Source organism: Acomys russatus, chromosome 13 (assembly GCF_903995435.1).
Source record: "Acomys russatus chromosome 13, mAcoRus1.1, whole genome shotgun sequence".
Lineage (NCBI taxonomy): Eukaryota > Metazoa > Chordata > Mammalia > Rodentia > Muridae > Acomys > Acomys russatus.
The window spans coordinates 40616805-40637036 of record NC_067149.1 but is presented as its reverse complement, the minus strand read 5'-3'; the positions used below and the strand labels follow the sequence as shown (position 1 = coordinate 40637036).

Sequence of the window (20232 nt, the reverse complement as noted above, 5' to 3'; positions counted from 1 at the left end):
CTAAAATGCAAATAAAATCTTATGGACTTGTCATAATTCATGATAGATGTGATTAATCCAGTTGCTGTTTTTGGATCAACTTGAAAATAAATATCCACGAACCCCGTCCTCTGCCTCCCCTCTTCGGTCAAGTAGCTAAATAAGAATTCTCAAAGAACATTCAAGCAATTGGAAAAATGACATATAATCTACAAATGACAAAATAAAGAGACCACCTACAAATAAAACCAAAGGATATACTAAAGGATACTCCCTCTAATTTTAGTTAGACAATCTGCATTAAGAGAAGCAGATAACCACCAGAAATCTGTCTGATGACCATAACCTATGACTACTAAAAAGAATCCAAATCATGTGTTCTATTTCAGAAAGGCTTTTGAAAAGAAGAAATGACTCAATACTATTAACAATCCTTTGCTATAGCCACCACTAACATATATTTATAAAAATAAATATTACTAGCCAGGAGTGGTGGCGCATGCCTCTAATCCCAGCACTCAGGAGGCAGAGGCAGGTGGATCTCTGTAAATTTGAGGCCAGCCTGGTCTACAAAGTGAGTTCAAGACAGCCAAGGCTACACACAGAAACCCTGTGTTGGGAAAAAAAACAAACAAACAAACCCAAAAACCAATCAATCAATCAATAAATAAATATTATCCATCCAACCAACCACCTATAGACACTCATACCTAGGCTGATAGCTCATTTTTTTCCCTCTGATAACTTGAAAAAAGATATACTACAAAGAAAAAAAGGAAAAGATACTTCAAGTAATATTTCCTTTCAAGAATGAATAAATTATTTCTACATTGCCTAATAAAATCCTCACACAATAGCTGGGCGTGGTGACACACATCCAGTAATCCTAGCACTCAACAAATCAAAGCAGAAGGATCAAGAGGGGACAGCCTGACTAGATAATGACACTGTGTTACTATGTAGTGGTGAGATTACACTAGCTTCCTGGACAGTTGCTAACAGCTTTAAGAAACATTACAAAATCAGTTTATTAGCTGGGCATGGTGGTGCACACATTTAATCCCAAGACTCAGGGAGGCAGAGGCAGGAGGATCTCTGTAAATTCGAGGCCACCTGGTCTACAAAGGAGTCCAGGACAGCCAGGACTACTCAGAGAAACCCAGGTGGGGGATAACCTATTAATTTTTCATCATAAATTCTTTTTCCTGTCTAGTTTTATATAACTGTACTACTGCTACTGTTCTAATAAAGTAAATTGAAACAGGCCAGGTTGACCATATTGTTCTAAATCATTTTTTCATAATGAGGTTTCTACTTTTCATTTATTTATGTCTATGGCTGTTTTGTCTATATATACATCTGCACACCAGAAGAGGGCATCAGATCCCATGGGGCTAGTTTTCATACAGTTGTGGGTGCTGGGAACTGAACTCAGGAATAACAGCCAGGCCATCTCCCCAGCCCCTATGATGAGATTTCTGAATTCAAATTCTGATAATACAAGTCTCTTTATATAGTTCCTTCCCTGAAAAAGGATAAAAAGTGATGTCGCTATCTAAATAAGTGTTAAGGAACTTTTACTAGTTCATCTACATACAATTTATTATTGTAACACTTAGCTCATGTAAGAAAACAGATACTTACTCTGGTTTATCAAGCTTATAGTTAGAGTAACTATTAAATTGACCTCAGAGCTGGCCGTGGTGGCACATGCCTTTAATCCCAACAGAGGAGGCAGAGGCAGGTGGATCTCTGTGAGGCCAGTCTGATCTACAAAGGGAGTCCAGGACAGCCAAGGCTACAGAGAAATCCTGTCTCGAGAAACAAAAACAAAACAAAAATAATCTCAGTCTGGAGATGTCACTGGAAAGAGTGTAAGAACTGTCTCCAGATAGGAATAATTGAAAAGCTAGAAAGGGCTGAGACACAAGCTAGTACATGAGGGAAACATGTATTCATAAAGTGCAAAGTAGAATCCTTCAGATTAATAATTTTATTTCTGGACTGCCTTGTTAATCTCCTTACTTTCCATTTAGCATTATATTTAACCCTTTAACCTGCACAGGCCCACTGTGCACAAAATAAGAGCAGGAAGAAAACTGCCTTGATTTTTCTAGGCGATGAGATACAGAATTACAGGCTGTCCTCTTCTTTCCAAGCCAAAACTGTTTCCCAAGGGATTCTCAAAGATTTTCCCTCCTCCGCCCCTTTCCTTGTGGTTTCTTCACCAACTATTGCCAAACTCAGCAACCTTTCTTTCTTTTTTTAGAAAACAGTCTCTGTAGCCCAAATCAGCCTTGAACTTGCATGCTCTTGGCTCAATCTCCCAAGTGCTACTATAGGCATATGCCACCACATCTGGCATAGACCTCTTTTCATCAAAAAGCAGGTTTACTCTGGACAGGGGTCTAGCAAAACATTAAATTATGACTTCTTTCTTCTTCATCATCCATTCCTGACAAAGCAGGGTGTCGAAGGGTGGTGTTGTGGTATTGGTTCACCTGTGGTCAATTCCATCAATTATCTATATCCTCAAAAGGAAAGGAAAACAGGTAACCTTAAAGATTTGGAGAAATTAGAAGGAAGAAAGGGAGGAGGTAATGAGTATTTCAGTGTTTTCCCCACAAAGTCGACTATAGTATTGGCCAAAATGAGCTCTCCACACCTGACACATTACTAGGTCATAGACATGGAAAGAGAGCTGTTCAAGAGTCACTAGCCATTGAAGGGCACGCACTTCACCTTCATGCTTTTTTGTGTGGATTTCCAATTTTAAAAAATCTAGAAAAACTATTCGTTTGAAAAATAGTTTCAAAAGCGCACTCAAGAATTAAAAAGTGAAAGGTATGAAGATGACAGTAAAGAGAAGAAACAAAGTAAGTCAAGTGTTCAGCAGAAAGTAAGAGCAAAGTAAAAATGCAGTTTCATTCTCCCAATCAATTAACAATCCACCAGATCTACAGAATACTGTATTCACAAACAAATCCAGCTTGTGTTCTGATCCTGAGTACTCTTTTTTAAAGTTACCATTTACATGTAGTTTCTAGACTTTTCAGAGGTCTAGAGACAGGTGAGGCGGAAGCAGCTGGGAGACAAGAGTCCAATAAATAGCCAATCCAATGAAAGAAATGCAGAACAAGTCTGCTTTAGCAATCCTGTGAAGAGGACTGGCAGGAAGAGGAGTGGCGGCTTCAGAAAGAGAACAGGCCTCGAATGCTTCAGACAGTCTTTGTACTGAGGCTGTGGACCTTGGCCACTCTCCCAGAGATGATGCAATCCTGATGAACAAGATCTGCTGCCAGACAAGAGATTGTTAGCAGCCTTTGCAGACAGCAACTCAGCCAAGAAGAAATCTCTGATCAGCTCCTCATAAGCCACAGGAATGTCAAATAGCTTCAATTTCAGTCTCTGATAAAATAAAGGGAATATCCCTGCCCCACACACCCCAAGCTCTTTTCACAGAATGCCCCTTTGTCTTCCTCCTCTTCCTTTTAATTCATTTGGGTTTACAATATCTATCTACCACTTAAAATTAAATTTAAAAATGAAACATCACAAACATTTTTTTTACTTTGAATAGAATTAACAATAAGACCTTTCCAGTAAAAATGCATATCTATTTTCCTCAGACTCCTAAGAAAAACCTGGAATGCAATAGCCTCTTGAAGTATGAAAACTGACATGAAATCTGGTAACCAATTGTGAGTCACAAAAGTAAAGATAAATATTTAGACTAATCTAAGACCAAAGAGGTATAATTTGTATTTCTGAAATTACATGGAACTCAGTACATAAAATAATGTCATCTAGTAGATAAAAAAATTTTACTCTTGCTTAGGCCCAAGATAAAAGCGAACAATGCATCTTTGCAATGTTATTCCCAGGGCCCACTTTTCTAAGGGGCAGCAATATTAACAACATGACTTCAGATTTTACTAGAGTTAAAGGTTATAATCAGGCCAGGCTTGATGGCACATGCCTTTAATCCTAGCATTCAGGTGCCAGAGGCAGGTGGATCACTGTGAGTTCGAAGCCAGCCTGGTTTACAAAAGTGAGTCCAGGACAGTCAAGACTAACACAAAGAGACTCTGTCGTGGGGGGCAAGGGGGAATCAAAACAAAACTAAACAAAACAAAACAGCAACAAAAAGATTATAATCAGTTAACTTAGACTCCAACTTAAATACACACTCAATTTTAAAATCTTCCCTAGATTGTCATCCTAGGCCCAATTTTCTTTTTCAGTTTAGGTACCAGGTATTTTTCATATATAGTATTGTTTATCACTTTGTTAAAGAACATAGGTTAGTGAACTCCACCTAGCTAGAAGTCACAAACCAAATTTCTTTTTAAAACAACAATCCTTAAGCTGGAACCTAACTAAAAGCTCAGGTGTCTAAAATATATATACCCTAAAAGCATTATGTTCAATCCTGTATTATGTGATTACATAATAAAAATTAGCATGTACAGTACAGCTCTGAAAAATCCTCAGTTAGTTAATGAGTGAGTAATTTAACTCAGTTAAGAAGGGAAAACATTTTTACAAGAAGGGACTGGGATGTAATTTGGTGGGGTAGTTGCCTGGCACCACATAGCCCTAGGTTCTATCCCTCACCTGGCACAAACTTGGTGTAGTGCTACAGGCACAGTACAACTCAGCACTTGGGAGGTACAGGTAGAAGAATTATTAGACAGTCGATGTTGTTTAGGCAGTGGTGGAGCACACCTTTAATCCCACTTGGGAGGCAGAGGCTGGTGGATCACTGTGAGTTGGAGGCCAGCCTGGCTGGTCTACAAAGCGAGTCCAGGACAGTCATGGCTAAAACAAAGAAACTCTGTCTTGAAAAACCAAAAAAGAAAAGATAAGAAGTTCAATGTTATTCTGGACTACATATAATAAACTGTGGGCAAATTTGGGATATAGGAGACCCTATTTCTATATTAAAAAGTTATCTCCATAAAAACTGTAAAAGGGTTAGAGGAAAAATGGTAATTTTATGACTTATTCTTTCTATCTGGTTATCTAAAATGCTGTACATGTAAGTTGAATTTTTTTCCTTAAATCACTTTTTTCTTACGATTGTAAAATTTTTTAAAAAGGAGTGGGAAAATTTATTAGGATTTTAAAATGATTTTCACCCTCAACAATGCCTATTTTTGTTTTAATCACACAACAACAACAACAACAACAACAACAACAACAACAACAAATCAGAGCCTGCTGTTGTGGTGCATGCCTATAATCCCAGCACTCAGGGAGGCAGAGGCAGGTGGATCTATGTGCCTTTGAGGCCAGCCTGGTGTGCAAAGCAAGTCCAGGACAGCTAAGGCTACACAGAGAAATCCTGTCTTGAAAAAACAAAATCAAACCAAACCAACAAATAAAAGAGCCACCCACCCCCACATCACAGAACAGTTCGAAATGCAGGCTTTATCTAGATAATCAGCATTCTGCAGAACTCATGTACCATCTGAATTATATGCTTATCCATTTCTAGCCAAAACCCAAATATCCCAAGAGGAAAAAGACTAGGAATGGTTACATAAAGAGCTAGAAAATTTGTGATGCAGCCCACAATTTAGCTTGATGACTTCATAAACACTGTATTACACAGATGAATTTAAAGGTTGCAAAATAAAATACTAATTTTCTTATTTCCTGGTTCAACTTCTGTGGATCCTGGCATGATCCTATGTGACTTGGCATTTTATATACTGTCTCAAGTCAGTCCAACAGATGAATACTGTCCTGCTGACTCTAAGATACAGATGGTGAAGAATCTGCAGCAGGATTTTTACACAGCTCTGTAGAGTTAGTTAAGAATCTATGAGGAAAGAGGAGCTATCAGTAATAACCTGAATGTGGCTAAAAATAGTCTTCACTTTCTCCAGACAGTATGCATTTCAATTCTGCTATGCAAAAATGTGGAAAGCGGAAATACGGAAAACATAACAAAGAAGTAAACAACCCACAATAAAACCCAAACAACATCAACAAAGTACAGGCTGGGTGTGGTGATAAAAGCCTTTAATCTTAGACCTTGAAAGGAGTTCTCTGAGTTCCACGTCAGCCTGGGCTACAAAGTGAGACCCTGTCTCAAAAAACAAAAATCAACAAACCAAACAGCAAGAGGGGAGAACAGATGAGCATTGCATGAACAGCTAAGAATATCCAGAGATCTGGTGAAACGTTTGCCTTAGTACTAAGATAGGCTTACCTATGAAGATAGTGAATAGAGGCAAAAGATCGAGGAAAAGAGAAAAAGAGAAACAGACAAATCGGCATAAACAGTAAGAGACTGAAGAGATGTGACAGCAACTCAAGTCTAGATAAAATACCTTTTCTTCTAACTCTTCCTTACTCTTTGGTTTCCTTAACTAAATTTACATTCTCTCCAGGGAATTCTGGAGCTGGCATAAGCCAATGCCTGCAATGCTTTGCTTACTATGAAACTAGGTAGCAGCTTAGAAGTAAGGAAAGGAGAAGTAGGGTTAAGACCACACACCATGACAACAGAGCTAAACATGCTCTTAAATTAGTAAGACTCATTAAGAATCAATATTTTATATCCAATTAAAGCAAAACAGGGTACTCAGATTTTGTATCCTAACCAGTTAAGAAATGTCTTCTTACTGCTCTCCATCATGGCACAAGATCAAGGTGAGGACAGGCCCATGTGAGAACGTAATATCCATAAGCTCTGTCTCAATATCTGTGCAGGAGAAAGTGGAGACAGACTGACCCTAACAGCCATGGTGTTTGAGCAGCTCACAGGGCAAGCCATCTGTATTTTCTAAAGTTAGATACACCATTATGTCCTCTGGAATAAGGAAAAATGAAGATTGCTGTTCACTGTACAAGGCAGAAATCTTGGAGAAAGGTCTGAAGGTACATGAGTATGAATTATGGAAAAATAACTTCTCAAATATTGGAAACTTTGGTTTTGGTATTCAAGAACACATTGACCTGGGTATATATATGACCCCAATCCTAGCCTGACACAGCGGTGCATGCCTGTAATCCCAGCACTCAGGTAGTGAGGCAGGTGGATCTCTTTGAGTTCGAGGCCAGCCTGGTCTACAAAACAAGTCCAGGATAGTCAGGGCTATTACAAAGAGAAATGCTGTCTCGAAAAAACAAAACAAAACAAAACAAACGACCCAATTATTAGATCTATGGCTTGGACTCTGTATGGTACTGGGTAGGCCAGGTTTTGGCATGACAGACAAAAAGTACAGGATAGACTGCATTGTGGACAAACAGAATCAGCAAAGAGTAAGTCATGTGCTGGTTCCAGCCTAAGTATGATGGATCACCCTGCCTGGCAAATAAATTTTATTCAAATGGCCAATACAATTTTCTCAGAGAAATGGAGGGGAGGGGGAAGGGAAGACAACATAAGGCTTCTTAAATAATCAAATCTTGTCCTCAAGGAATTTACACTGAATTCTGTACTCGACTTCTAAGCCCAGAATGATGGTGCACGCCTTTAATTTAAGTAGTTAGGGGGTAGAAGTAGGCAAAGATCTCTATTAATTCAAGACCAGTTTGGTCTACACAGCAGAGTTCCAACTCAACCAAAGGCTATAGTGAGACCCTACCTCATCTCCATACAGGCAAACTAGCATTGTATACACAGCATTTAACAGTTGGTGATGGGTCTGACCTACCTGACAAATAAATTTTCCCCAAAAGGCCAGTAAGAGTTTCTTGGAATGGGAGGGGAGAGGAAGAAAAAAAGAAGAGGAAAATCAAACAACAAAAGAAACAAAACAAAATTAAGACTTCTGAGGTTCTGTCCTACTGTCTTCTTACAGTCAAATAGTACACAAGAATTTTCTTACAGCCACATACTTCGGTAGGCAGTAGAATCTCACACTCGAATATGCCTGCCTCCTTTTAATAAATTCAGACCTTTTTGATTTTCAAACTCTGAAATGTAGACAAGCTTACCTTTTCTACATGGAGTTATTTACACACACTAGGAGGCATTAATACCTCATAATTATACTGATTTAGATAAATTCTTCTACTTCATAAAAATATAATTTTAGGGCTTAGAAAATGGTTTAAAATTTTTGTGTGAACACACGTTCATATGTATAATTATGAATGTGGAGGTCAAGTCCTTGTTTAAGCTAAAGTCTCCTGTTCACAGCTGTGTATACAATGTTAGCTGGCCTGCTTACTTCTGGTATATTCCTGTCTCTGCCTCTCTATGGGTACAAATAACAGTCCTGAACTGTGTTCAACTTTACATGGGTTGCATGGGTTCTGGGGAAGTCACTCAAATTCAGCCCTCACGCTTGTAAGGCAAATACTATTAATCATAGAGAATCTCCCAGACTTGATTATTTTGTAGACAAAAACAGAATTACAGAAAGATTAACTTAGGAGGACTGGGAATGTCGCTGAGTGATAAGAGTGCTTACCTAGCATTCAACAAGCCCTGCACTGGCTTAACAATAAAAGGGAGAAAATTTACTCACAAGAAGTTACATGAATAGCTGTAGAGTTCAAAAGAAAATTAAGATTTTAATGTATAGCCTTTATTTATTAAAGCAACTATATTACTAACTAGTTTGGATAGCAATATCTAAATTAAAGGTGTGTTTATTAACTAGCACTACATTAAACAAGTCCAGAATAAAACTCCCAGCCCTTTGGCAGAATTTATATTATGTAGATTACAGAGATTTTCCACTGTTCCCTTTATCACTGACTCAACAAAAACTAACCACTATGAACATCAAAGCTATTTGAAGGAATGTCTTCCTACATGGTCTTAGAAACTCTGCTGGCTGATCTCAACACCCAATCTATCTATCTCTACCTCCTGATTGTTAAGATTATAAGCATGTGCTAAGATACCCAGAGTTGTATGCGGTGTTAGGAATCAAATCTAAGACTATATGCATGGTACACAAACATGCTTAGCAACTGAGCCACATTCTCACCCTGAAGATGTTTCTTTTTTTCTCTTGAGACACAATCTCAGTATGTAGTCCTTGAGGGCCTAGAACTCTCCACACTCAAGAGATCCTGCCTCTACTTCCCAAATACTGAATGTAAGGGATGGTATCATTACCTCACTTGGTTCCTGAAGATGTTTCTTAACTCTGTAGTTTTACTCATGTGATAAGCATTGCATTTTCATAAATAAATATATATATATAAAACCAAAACAAACAACAAACCAACCAACCAACCAAATAAACAAACAAAAACACCCCAAACCAAAATCCTCTTTGTGTATGTTTATTTCGAAAACTGAGTCAAATTCTGAAGGAAAGGTAACCCTCTCCTCTGCATAAAAGTCAGCCCAATACATTGTTTACTAAGGAGTTTCTTGTATAAGGATAAGTGTAAGAGTATAAGAGTAAAATTAAATACGGGAGGAAGATTTCATAAAATAAAGAAGAAATGAGCCAGACCATGTATGTTCTATGATGCCTGACAAAGCAGCTAAGAAGACAACACCAAAGACACTTAAAGCTTGATACTGACGTGCACGCGAGGCTTCCTTGTTGCAGTTGTCTCGCTCTACTAAGTTTCAGGCTAGCTAGAGCCACAGTGACACAACATCTCAAAGAAACCCAACATTAGAAGGGCATAAAAACACAGTGAAATTCTTGTGTCCTCTTAAGAGAAGCCTGACTGGCTGTGTAAGCTGGCTTTTCTATTTACCAAGACCTATTTTTGTGTGCATGTGTACTTCTTCAATGATACTACACCACCCTTTACTGATTCATCATAATTTAAATGAATCTTCTGCAGTTAGATAGATGCTCACACTGGTGCTCATCTTTGGCACTCCGCAGTGCTGACTGAACATTCATTAAGTCTGTTTGCTGAGTTCTTTGTACACACATATGCACACAAATCTTTAGGACAAACTGTTCTAAGCGCAACTTTTAAGATGGAATGAGCCATCCCCTAGAAAATTAAAGTCATTTTGCACTCCCACAAACACTGGGGTTGACTAACATGGTGAAACAGCTAATTGTTATTTAATCCCAGGATTATCTTATAGCAAGTTCCAAAAATAACAGTTCTGCAACATCATATCTGAGTACAAATGTACCTTACTTAATATAACTGCTGATAATATGAGAGGGGCCTTCTTATCCTAACAATAAAGTTCATGAAGGGAATCAAGATAATCACTTTTTTTTCTCTTTTTTCTTTTTATTAATTTATTCTTGTTACATCTCAATGTTTATCCCATCCCTTGTATCCTCCCATTCCCCCTCCCCCATTTTCCCATTATTCCCTTCCCCTATGACTGTTCCTGAGGGGGATTACCTCCCCCTGTATATTCTCATAGGGTATCAAGTCTTTTCTTGGCAACCTGCTGTTCTTCCTCTGAGTGCCACCAGGTCTCCCTCTCCAGGGGACATGGTCAAAAGTGAGGCACCAGAGTACGTGAGAAAGTCAGATAATGACTTTTTTTGCAAGATTCAGAGGAATAAAAAGCTTATGTAAGATACCAATTACTAGACTGCTGAGTGATGTTCAGTTGTGAATTACAGAAGCGCTTACTTAAAATGGTTCAATGGATGGGTTCACTTAAACCACTGTAAACAATCTTGTATGAGTTTCTTGATAAATTTCTTAACTAGGAATACAAATTTCTCATATGGAAGAAATGAACAGCATTCCTATATATTGTTTGTCATCACATAAAAACAGGTAAAACACAGGAAACACTCCAAGTCAAGGAGACAAAAATGCATGTGGTGCTCAGTAAACTGTCTCTGCAAAGAGAAGAACTTCACATCACTGATGACTGGCTGTTCTTTGTTTTTATGTAATGGTCTCTGAGTATTTGGGGAGTTTTGACTTCAAGCAGAGACTCATCTACTCTCCAGTAGAAAAATAACTTAGTAACAATGGTTGAGTGTCACAGAATAAAAATATGTAGCTGTTCAATGAAAAGCCAACATAACTTTCAAGTCCAGTTATCAGGAAACAGGCCATAAACATCAATGAAAACTATATTACTATATCACCCACAACCCAAATAAACATAACTGTTCTGATGACAATGAAACTAACCTTAGAATGCTTGGTTATTTAAAAAAATAACAGTAATGGAAAGAATAGCTACTGCAAAGAAAAATGGATAAACCTTGGAGAAAATTTTGCCTTAGCAAAAGCTAGCTTATATTATTCACACAGTAAGTTACTGAGGAAAATGCAGTCTTCAGGATGGAGAGCATGCTTATTTTCACTAGAAGGCCATGAGAATGAGTGGGACTAGGCAGCTAGTGGTTGGGTCTGAGACCTAGGACCTTTGACAGTTCTTATCATCCAAAGCATCAAAAATATCTAGCTTACAGACTGTAAATACTTTTGCAGAAGACCTTAGAAACTTTGACATGATACCTATTTTTGATCTAGTTTCAGCAAACATTTCACTGTATTTGAAATAAATACAGTTTATCTCAATAACTGAAAATATTAACTTCAAGATACTGGTAAAATAGTACTGTTAGTACTCTGAATCCTATACAAAACATAACCATAACCACATAGCACGTTAACATTTTTTGTAGTTATTTTATTGTCTCCTGACTTATTTGTTCTTCTGGCAATAGCCTAAAAAAAGCACGGAGTTTATTAAATGGAGTAAAACAAAGTATCTTAGAATTTCCATGCATCAATTATTTTCCTTTTCATTAAAATACCTATTTATAAATTTTTCTTGAGCAAAACATTTTCTTTTTATTTTTATATCTTGGTTTTTAAGTCAGAGTTTCTCTGTGTAACCTTGGCTGACATGGACTCACTTTGTAGACCAGGCTGCAGTACTGGGATTAAAGGTGTGAGTTACCATTTTGAAATGAGTGTTTTACCATTGCTTTGTAACCAATGTAAAAGCTCAGCTTTGATTTGATTTTGCTGGATTTGAACATAATTATGTGGCCAAAGATGACCCTGAACTCTTGCCACCATCACCTCCCAAGTGCAGGACCTATACCACAACACAGGCTAAAAATTCATTTTAAAAAATCCCATGTCCCAGGGCCATTGAGTAAAGACACTTGCTGAAATGTATGATGATCTGAGTTCAATTCTCAGGACCCACATAGTAGAAGAGAACCAATCCCAGCTTCAGATCTCCACATGGGAGCTCAAACTGACGACAGCAGCAGCAGCAGCAATAACAATACCCATTCCCCAGACTTCAACTTTTTTTTTTTTTTTTTTTTCTTTTTGAGACAGGGTTTGTTTCTCTGTGTAGCCTTGGCTGTCCTGGACTTGCTTTGTAGACTAGGCTGGCCTTGAACTCAGTGATCCACCTGCTTCTGCTTCTGAGAGCTGGGATTAAAGGCATGCGCCACCATGCCCTGCTCAGATTTTAACTCTTATAAACCAACATTTACAACTAAAAAGCCGAAGACTGCAGTTTTCTGGAGGAAAAAAAATATCTTTGAAAGTGCAAAGAACGGCCAGTGTGGCAGTACAGGCAGATCTCTATGTGTTTGAGGATGAGTTCGAGGACAGGTGGGGATACATAGTATAAGACCCTGTCAAAAAAAAAAAAAAAAAAAAAAAAAAGCAAAAATTATTACTACTGATTAGAAAAACATTCCAAAACTATAGTATGGAAAAATAGCAATACTTTTGCATAGGATCCTTTATTTTCTGTCCTGACAGACCACTACCAATTTATACCCTGGTTAATTACCACTGGCCCTAAGACAGACAAAATTAACATGATTCTTCTATAAATTTAGTATTTCTAATTCTCTTTTTCCTCCTCCTCCTCCTCTTCTTCCTTTTTGGAGATATGGTATCTCTGTATAACAGCCCTGGCACTCACAGAAATCCACCTGCTTCTGCCTCCCAAGTGCTGGAATCAAAGGCATGCACCATCATGTCTGGCTAAGGATTTCTAATTTTCACAATTGCTTTTTCACATTATAAATTTCAACTCTTGGAGGAAACAAATACACTGGCTCTCCATTTGCTTCAGTACCAATATTCAGACAACTTCATCTAACTCCTGTATGTTTTAACTAGCTTGTTTTTCTACCAGCTTTCAAACAAAATACATTTTAGCTATTACTTGAGTACATACACTCACAAATTCCTGCCAAATCTGTTTTAGTAAACTGCTCAAAGGAGACAAAATGTTGGCCCTTACTTTGCCTACCAACCTGCTGCATTCTAAATACACTTATAAAACAAAATAAATGTTTAGGGGCTGTCACCATTCCTTATTCTTCTGAAATTCAAAATTAGGAAGTAGTTTTTGACTTCCAGATCTGTTACTAATTCTTTCTAAAAAGTATTTTTTAAAAAGCTTATCATGGGCTAGAGAGATGGCTCAGTGGCTAAAAGCACTTCTCGAAGAGTTTCCAGAGGTCCTGAGTTCAATTCCCAGCAACCACATGGTGGCTCATAGCCATCTATACTGGAATCTGATGTCCTCTTCTGTTATGCAGGTGTATATGCAGATAGAGCATTCATACATAAAATCTTAAAAAAAAAAAAAAAAAAAAAAAAAAGCTTATCAAGAGCAAACAATGTCAGTCCAAAAAATAAATAAAACAAAAAACAAGAATTGAATTTATAAATCACTTTTTTTCTCAGACAATTAACTGCTTCATAGGTGAGTTTCATGGTAATTTACTGCCTGTCCCTTTTAAGACCAAAAAATTAGTTGAATCTGGTATATGCTGCACTCTTAGGAACCAAATTCTAGGACACCTGTAGTTCTTAACTAATTAAAAAAAGTAATGCAAAATGTGTCTATTGGAGTGTTTTCCCCTCATCTTAAATTAGGTACTTTCAGTGCTGCTTCCTCCTGAAGGAGCATCCTTCTGTCAGCCTTGCTTTTCCACCATTATGCTGACAGAGAGCAGTGGAGCAGCCAACACACAAGACTACCGTTTGTGCATGGGTAAAGACTGTGGTGTGGTGATTTATAGCATCCTGGGCATTTCACATCCATAATATAGGTATTGGGGCTCTGCTTTTTCTTCTGTTTCCTCTTTTCCTCTTCTGCAGAGGGATGAAGGAGATCCTTTGTGAGAGGCATGTTCTCCTAGGGAGGTGGTCACTGACAGGCAGTTCTTAACTATTTCAAGGAGTGATCACTGATGTCCATAATAACTGGTAAAGATTAAAAGACTAAAAGCTTTTCCTCAAAAAAATAGAGAAAAAAAATCTGATCTAAAGTGTTCAGAAACTCAGAAGCTTTTGCTCTCTATACCCTTTTCTGAACTGTAGCTAGCCTGGAATAAAGGAGGCTCAAGAGTGACTTATAATGTATAGTTAGAAGAAGCCTTTGTCTCCCATTACCAAGGAAACAAGGACCTGCATCATTATAATAAGGAATAACTCTCACTAACTATCCATGCATTTCCCCTCTCTCTCCAGTCTATGGTGCAGAAGCCCTATGCAATTCTGACAAAGAACCCTGAAGGAAAGATCAAGATGTATCCAAACAGAAAAAAGGAGGCGCAGATTTTATTAGTAGAGTGAAAGGTTCCAGAAATAAGGAGGATGACATGGTATAATGAAAAGCTCTTGGAATCTAGATTTGATATCCTGTATTATTTAGCTGTGTGGTCATACTTTTAAATCTGATTGCAATCCACTTCAGTGGATTAAATTAAGCACAGTACAGAACCCAGATTTTGGTATAGATTTCTAGTATAAGAACAGAAGGTAACCGTTTCAAGGGTAAGTGAGGAACAGACAAGAGTTTTGTTTCATATCACTAGTGACGCTTATGCTTGAGTAATATGCAGGCATATTTAAGTACCAGGTCAGTTTTCTTGTGTAAGCCTTCAGCATTTGCCATGGATCTGATATTTATGAGATGCTTCTCCAAAAATTCAACCAACTCAAAGATATAGTATATATTGAACATATTAACAATTAACAAATATGCTTCCTCAATCTCCTGGTTAAGAATTCTTTCCAAACTCTGTAGACTTCTTTAAAAGTTTAAAAAATCATGATATATCTCAATGCAGAGCAGGCATGACAACATAGAGAAATTCTGTCTCAAAAAAACAAAACAACATCTCCTCCCAAACAAAAGCAAAACAAAACTAAATTCTTTCATTGAGCCACCCTATTTTGTTGATGGAAAATATGTGATGGTCAGGAGATAAGCTTGGCTCAGAGTACATATAGTAAACAGAAAGAAACCAAAACATCTGGTTCTGTTTGGGATCTCGTTTGTTTTTATTTTGAGACAGGACTATATTCTATAGACCCGGCTGGCCTCCAACTCTATACCAGCAAATATTCAGATTATAGGTATGCCCACTGGTTCTGTTAATCACTACTGTAATCTGCCTGACCAGGTCCTACTATGGCCAACTCTATGAGTACATTTAATTTTTTTTAGGTTTATCAAGACAGGGTTTCTCTGAGTAACAGCACTGGCTGTCCCGGACTCACTTTGTAGACCAGGCTGGCCACGAACTCTTAAGAGATCCGCCTGCCTCTGCCTCTTGAGTGCTGGTATTAAAGGCCTGTGCCACCACATCTGGCTGAATACTTCTTTTTTAAATTTAAAATGTTTTATGATGATTTTCAAATAAGTACAAAGCTAAAATTATATAGAGAACTTAATTTAGTCATTTTCCAGTTCCAACAAATACTTTAACTGATTTTGCTTTCTTTATTATCTCTTCATTCCAAAGCAAATCCCAGATAATCTCATTCTAGACAATATTTCACCACATATATTTTAAAGCTAAAGTTGCTTAAAGACCTTTTTGCTTAAGAGAGAACTTTAGTTTGCCATTTTGTCCTTTCCTACAATCCCTATATCCAAATAGTGTCATCTATTACAAATTTTAGTACTTTTCAACGTCGAACCTCAAAATATTAAAAGAAAAGGAAAAAAGAAAAGACTGAATCCATAAACACCTGCCAATCATTTTTATCTATAAATGCTTTAAAAGCAAAGCTAAATGCCTACGGTTAAGGAACGCCAGGACCTGGTGGCAAACCTGTAGTGCCAGCTATTTAGGAGGTTGAGGCAGAAGATCCCACATTGCCTGAGCTACAGTTATTTCAAAGTCATCCTGGGAGACTTAGTGAGAAAGCTTATCTCTACAGTTAAAAAAAAAAAAAAAAAAAAAGGAAAAGAACACACGATGCCTGCAAGCACTCAAGCTTTACTGGCAATCAATGCCAATAGGAAAAGAAGAATGAACCCTACAACTGGTCAACATAGATGGTACCCTAAAGCTACTTTAAATACTAATTCCTAAGGCTCAGCTGTTCTTTAAAGCTCCCTTTTCTATTAGATTAATGTATGTGTATACATATATATATTAATTATTGTGGGAGCTGGGGGGTGGACACATATCACAGCCCAGGTGTGGAGGTCAGAGAACATCTTTTGGGAGTTGGTGCTCTCCTTCCAACTTTAAATGAGCTCCAGAGACTGAACTCTATCTAGTTGGGCTTTCATAGCAAGAATATTTACCTGCTAAGCCATCCTGTGATTGTATTTCCAAAGTAAACACTAAGATATTTATAAAATGAGAGACCTGCGTAGTGTGACGACCAAGGCATGTAGTCAAACTTAAAAGTGAGAGGCAGTCAGATTCACAAGGTCAATCTGGGCTACAAAGACTTTTATTTAACTCAAAGAAAGAGGGACAGGGGATATAACTGGCAAAACAACTGACAGATCCAGGCAAGGCCCTGGGTTTGAACTCCAACATTATAAACAAACATGTCAGAACTTTCAAATTTCAGTTAGGTACCCATTACTCCTTTGTTAGCCATTAGCTATTTTCACATATAATCAGTGGAACAATGAAAATCAGGTGCTACCTACAACATATGACCATGTTCCCAAGTAAGGTTGATAATAGAGTTTAGAAAACTAATGAGACACTCACAACAGTAATAGCAGCCTTCAAATTGAAAGCTACTGCGTACTGATTATTCTGTGCCAACCACTGTTTCTATACTTCATTTTCATGCATTACCTCATGTGATGTTTATAACAACTCTATGAGGAAGGCACTATTTCTTTTAGGCCAAATTAAACTTATCAAGAAGACTTGAGTTACAAAATTAGAATCTGTCCCAGCTCTCAGGGAGGCAGAGGCAGGTGGAGCACTGTGAGTTCGGGACAGCCAAGGTTACACAGAGAAACCCTGTCTTAAAAAAAAAAAAAAAAAAAAAAATCTGGCGGGTCAGTGTGGCACAAGCCTTTAACCCCAGCTCTTGGGAGGCAGATGCAGGTGGATCTGAGCTCACGGCCAGCCCAATCTACAGTTAGTTATAGAACAGCCAGGGCTACAGAGAAACCCCGTCTCAAACAAGCACACAAACTAAAATCCGAGGCTAAAGAGACGGCTCAGCAGTTAAAGAGCACACACTACTCTTGCAGAAGACAACACTGATGTAAGACAGTTCACAAATGCCTGTAACTCCACCCACCTCTAGGGCATCCTGCACTTCTTGCCTTCTCAAGCATTCAAGCATGTGTGCACACACATTTAATAAAAGGACAACCAGATCATGAATAAGGTTTATCCAATTCCAGAGCCCCCAACTCTTTTTTGTGGGAGCTGGGGTGGGGGGTGGGGGTGTGGAATGACAACTCAATCTCAAAGTGTACTCATTTCCTTTTACATTTAAATGCGTACACACAAATATACACTGTATATTCAGCCTATGCTTCTCACACCCTTCAGAGCCCCTTTCAGAACCTTCACATACGTACTAATCACTACGTCCTCACAGATTCACCCATTATGATTTAATACTGTTAGTCTACTTATTACAACTTGATAATGCTGAAATGTGAAACTAACTCTAAAATATCACAGTTAGCAGGAATAAAATATTCAACTGACTTTAAAACATCTGAATTTATTTGGAAGTGAAGTGAGTGAGTAAAATGGTACCTTTTCTAAGCAACACCTGAATCTGAAGGCTAATGGTGAACGAGCGGTCAAGCAATGACTGCTACAGAGCTACTGCAGCAGCGCTGTCTCAAAAGCACACCGGAAGCCACCAGGAACAAACATAATCTAGCATTTAAACAAACATTTTTTAGTAGAAAAGAAAGATTCCTACTCCAAAAAGTTATACTAAATCAAGAAACTCTGGTCCCCAAGAAACTCTATGCTACTGCTTTTCTGGCACAGAACTATTTACTAGTTATTGAAAAATATAAAAGGAGGTAGTTTTAAATAAACTAACTTAGGTACTTCCATTAAAACAGAAGTATCCTGAGAAAATACTAATACCATCTTGAGGGACAGGAAGATGGCTCACTAGGAAAAGGTGTTTACCTAAAGACCTGACTTTGACCCCTAGAACACAAAAAAAACAGAGAAAACTGACTTACAACTGACTTTTGACTTCCAGCATGCAAATGCACATGCCTCCCATAAATAAATGTAAATGCAAAAAATACTATGCCATTTATAAAAAACAGCTGAAGCCTGGTTGTGTGACAGAAAGACAACAGGGGAGAAGACCTGAGGGCTAGAAGTAGGATAATTTTGCAAGTTAGTCAGTCGGTCTGTCTGTCTTTTTCTGAGACAAGGTCTCTCTGTGTTGACAGTCCTGACTTGTCTTGGAACTCACAGACATCTACTCGCCTCTGCCTCCTGAGTGCTGGGATTAAGGTGTACGCCACCATGCCCGGTGAAGCAGGATATTTTTGACCATACTTTGCTTTGTAAAAAAAAAAAAAAAATTTTTTTTTTTTGTTTTTTTGAGACAGGGTTTCTCTGTGTAGCACTGCTGTCCTGGACATACTTTGTAGAACAGGCTGGCCTCGAACTCACAGAGATCCACCTGCCTCTGCCTCCCGAGTGCTGGCTCCCAAGTGCTGGGCAGTGCGCCACCACTGCCCAGTTTTAGCTTTGTAAATTTTACACAATAACTAGTAAAGTATTTTCATTTACTTGTAAAGCAAAAGGTAATCTCTGAAAACACTGACAGTGAAATAAAAATTAACTTCACTCAGTATCAAGTTGGTGGGTGTTTTCACACAAAGAAAACACCAAAAGATTTTAAAGTGCTGTAATGTGATTATCTATATCTGAAGGGATATGTTTTAAGGAAAATGGGAAACACAATAAAACAAACCACACACCTTTTAATAATTATATTTTTCTACTAATCTAAAATTGTTTTTGAGTACACTGTGGCAAAAAAGTGAAGAAATATGTTGGTGTCACTGGAAACTGAGAATTGGGCACAGAAAAAAAGATCAGTTTACATTAAGTACATGGTACCGAATCTGAAATACTTAGTAATTAGGTGTTTTAAAAATAGAGCATTTTAAAAACCTTGTTTATTTAAAAGATCTAGAAACATCATCAATTCAAGAACAATGAAGATTCCCAGTCTCTAAAAATTATTTCCCATTAAAACTAACTAAGACTGGGTGAGATGACCAAAGAAGAAAAGAAGACTGTGCCAGGCAAGCCAGTGCTGCATATTCTAAAACCCTGTCACAAAAGCAAAGCAAAACAACACTACTCCTCCTACACACACCAGAAACTGGGATGAAAAATGGTAAAAATGATGCTAGAATGTTTAGTCTTACTAGAATAGAAAGAAATGAAACAAGCAAGGAAACTACTAAGGATGAATTTAAAGGATTTACCTAGCCAAGAGGTAAAGGCAGTACAATCTGAATGTCAGAAATAGTAACAGCAATGTCACACATCTTCAAAACCATGAGCACAAAATAATAATACTTCACTAATCATCTCCCAAAGTTGCTAAGCTACCAATCTATTATTTTGAAAACCGATAAATAGGAGTAATGAGAAACAAGAACTTATCTTTTATCTTGCCTTTTGTACTCAACTGTAACTTACCCTTAATGGGGTTACAGGAGAGGGAGTATTTCAGCCCAGACAATGTATGAAGTAATAGAATATCACCATTTCAAAAGCAAAAGGAAAGAAGAGTAGATCTAGCTAGGACCTGATTCCAAGCACAGTGAAATCTACTAGACTCCCTCAAGGGGGACCTTGAGTTTTTCCCTTTTCTGAGTTTATGTCCCAAGGATATGGATGTCCTCTGTTTTCAGTTAATCACAACAAATTAAAGAAGCAGTTTTGAAAAAGCAGCTGTTGGGCTGGGTGTGCTGAGGCACACCTTTAATCCCAGCACTTGGGAGACAAATCTTTTTGAGTTTCTGGCCAGCCTGGTCTACAAAGGGAGTAGTCCAGGACAGGCAAGGCTCACAGAGAAACCCTGTCTCCAAAAAAGAAAAGAAAAGAAAAG

At 37.9% G+C, this 20232-nt stretch overlaps 1 protein-coding gene and 1 pseudogene across 5 annotated transcripts in view; both read right to left on the bottom strand.

The window, feature by feature from the left end:
• The window catches only part of Setd5 (SET domain containing 5), an 86807-nt gene that overhangs the window by 53922 nt on the left and 12653 nt on the right, over positions 1–20232 (bottom strand). The window lies entirely within an intron of this gene.
• On the bottom strand, positions 13550–14037 carry LOC127197262 (40S ribosomal protein S27-like; annotated as a pseudogene).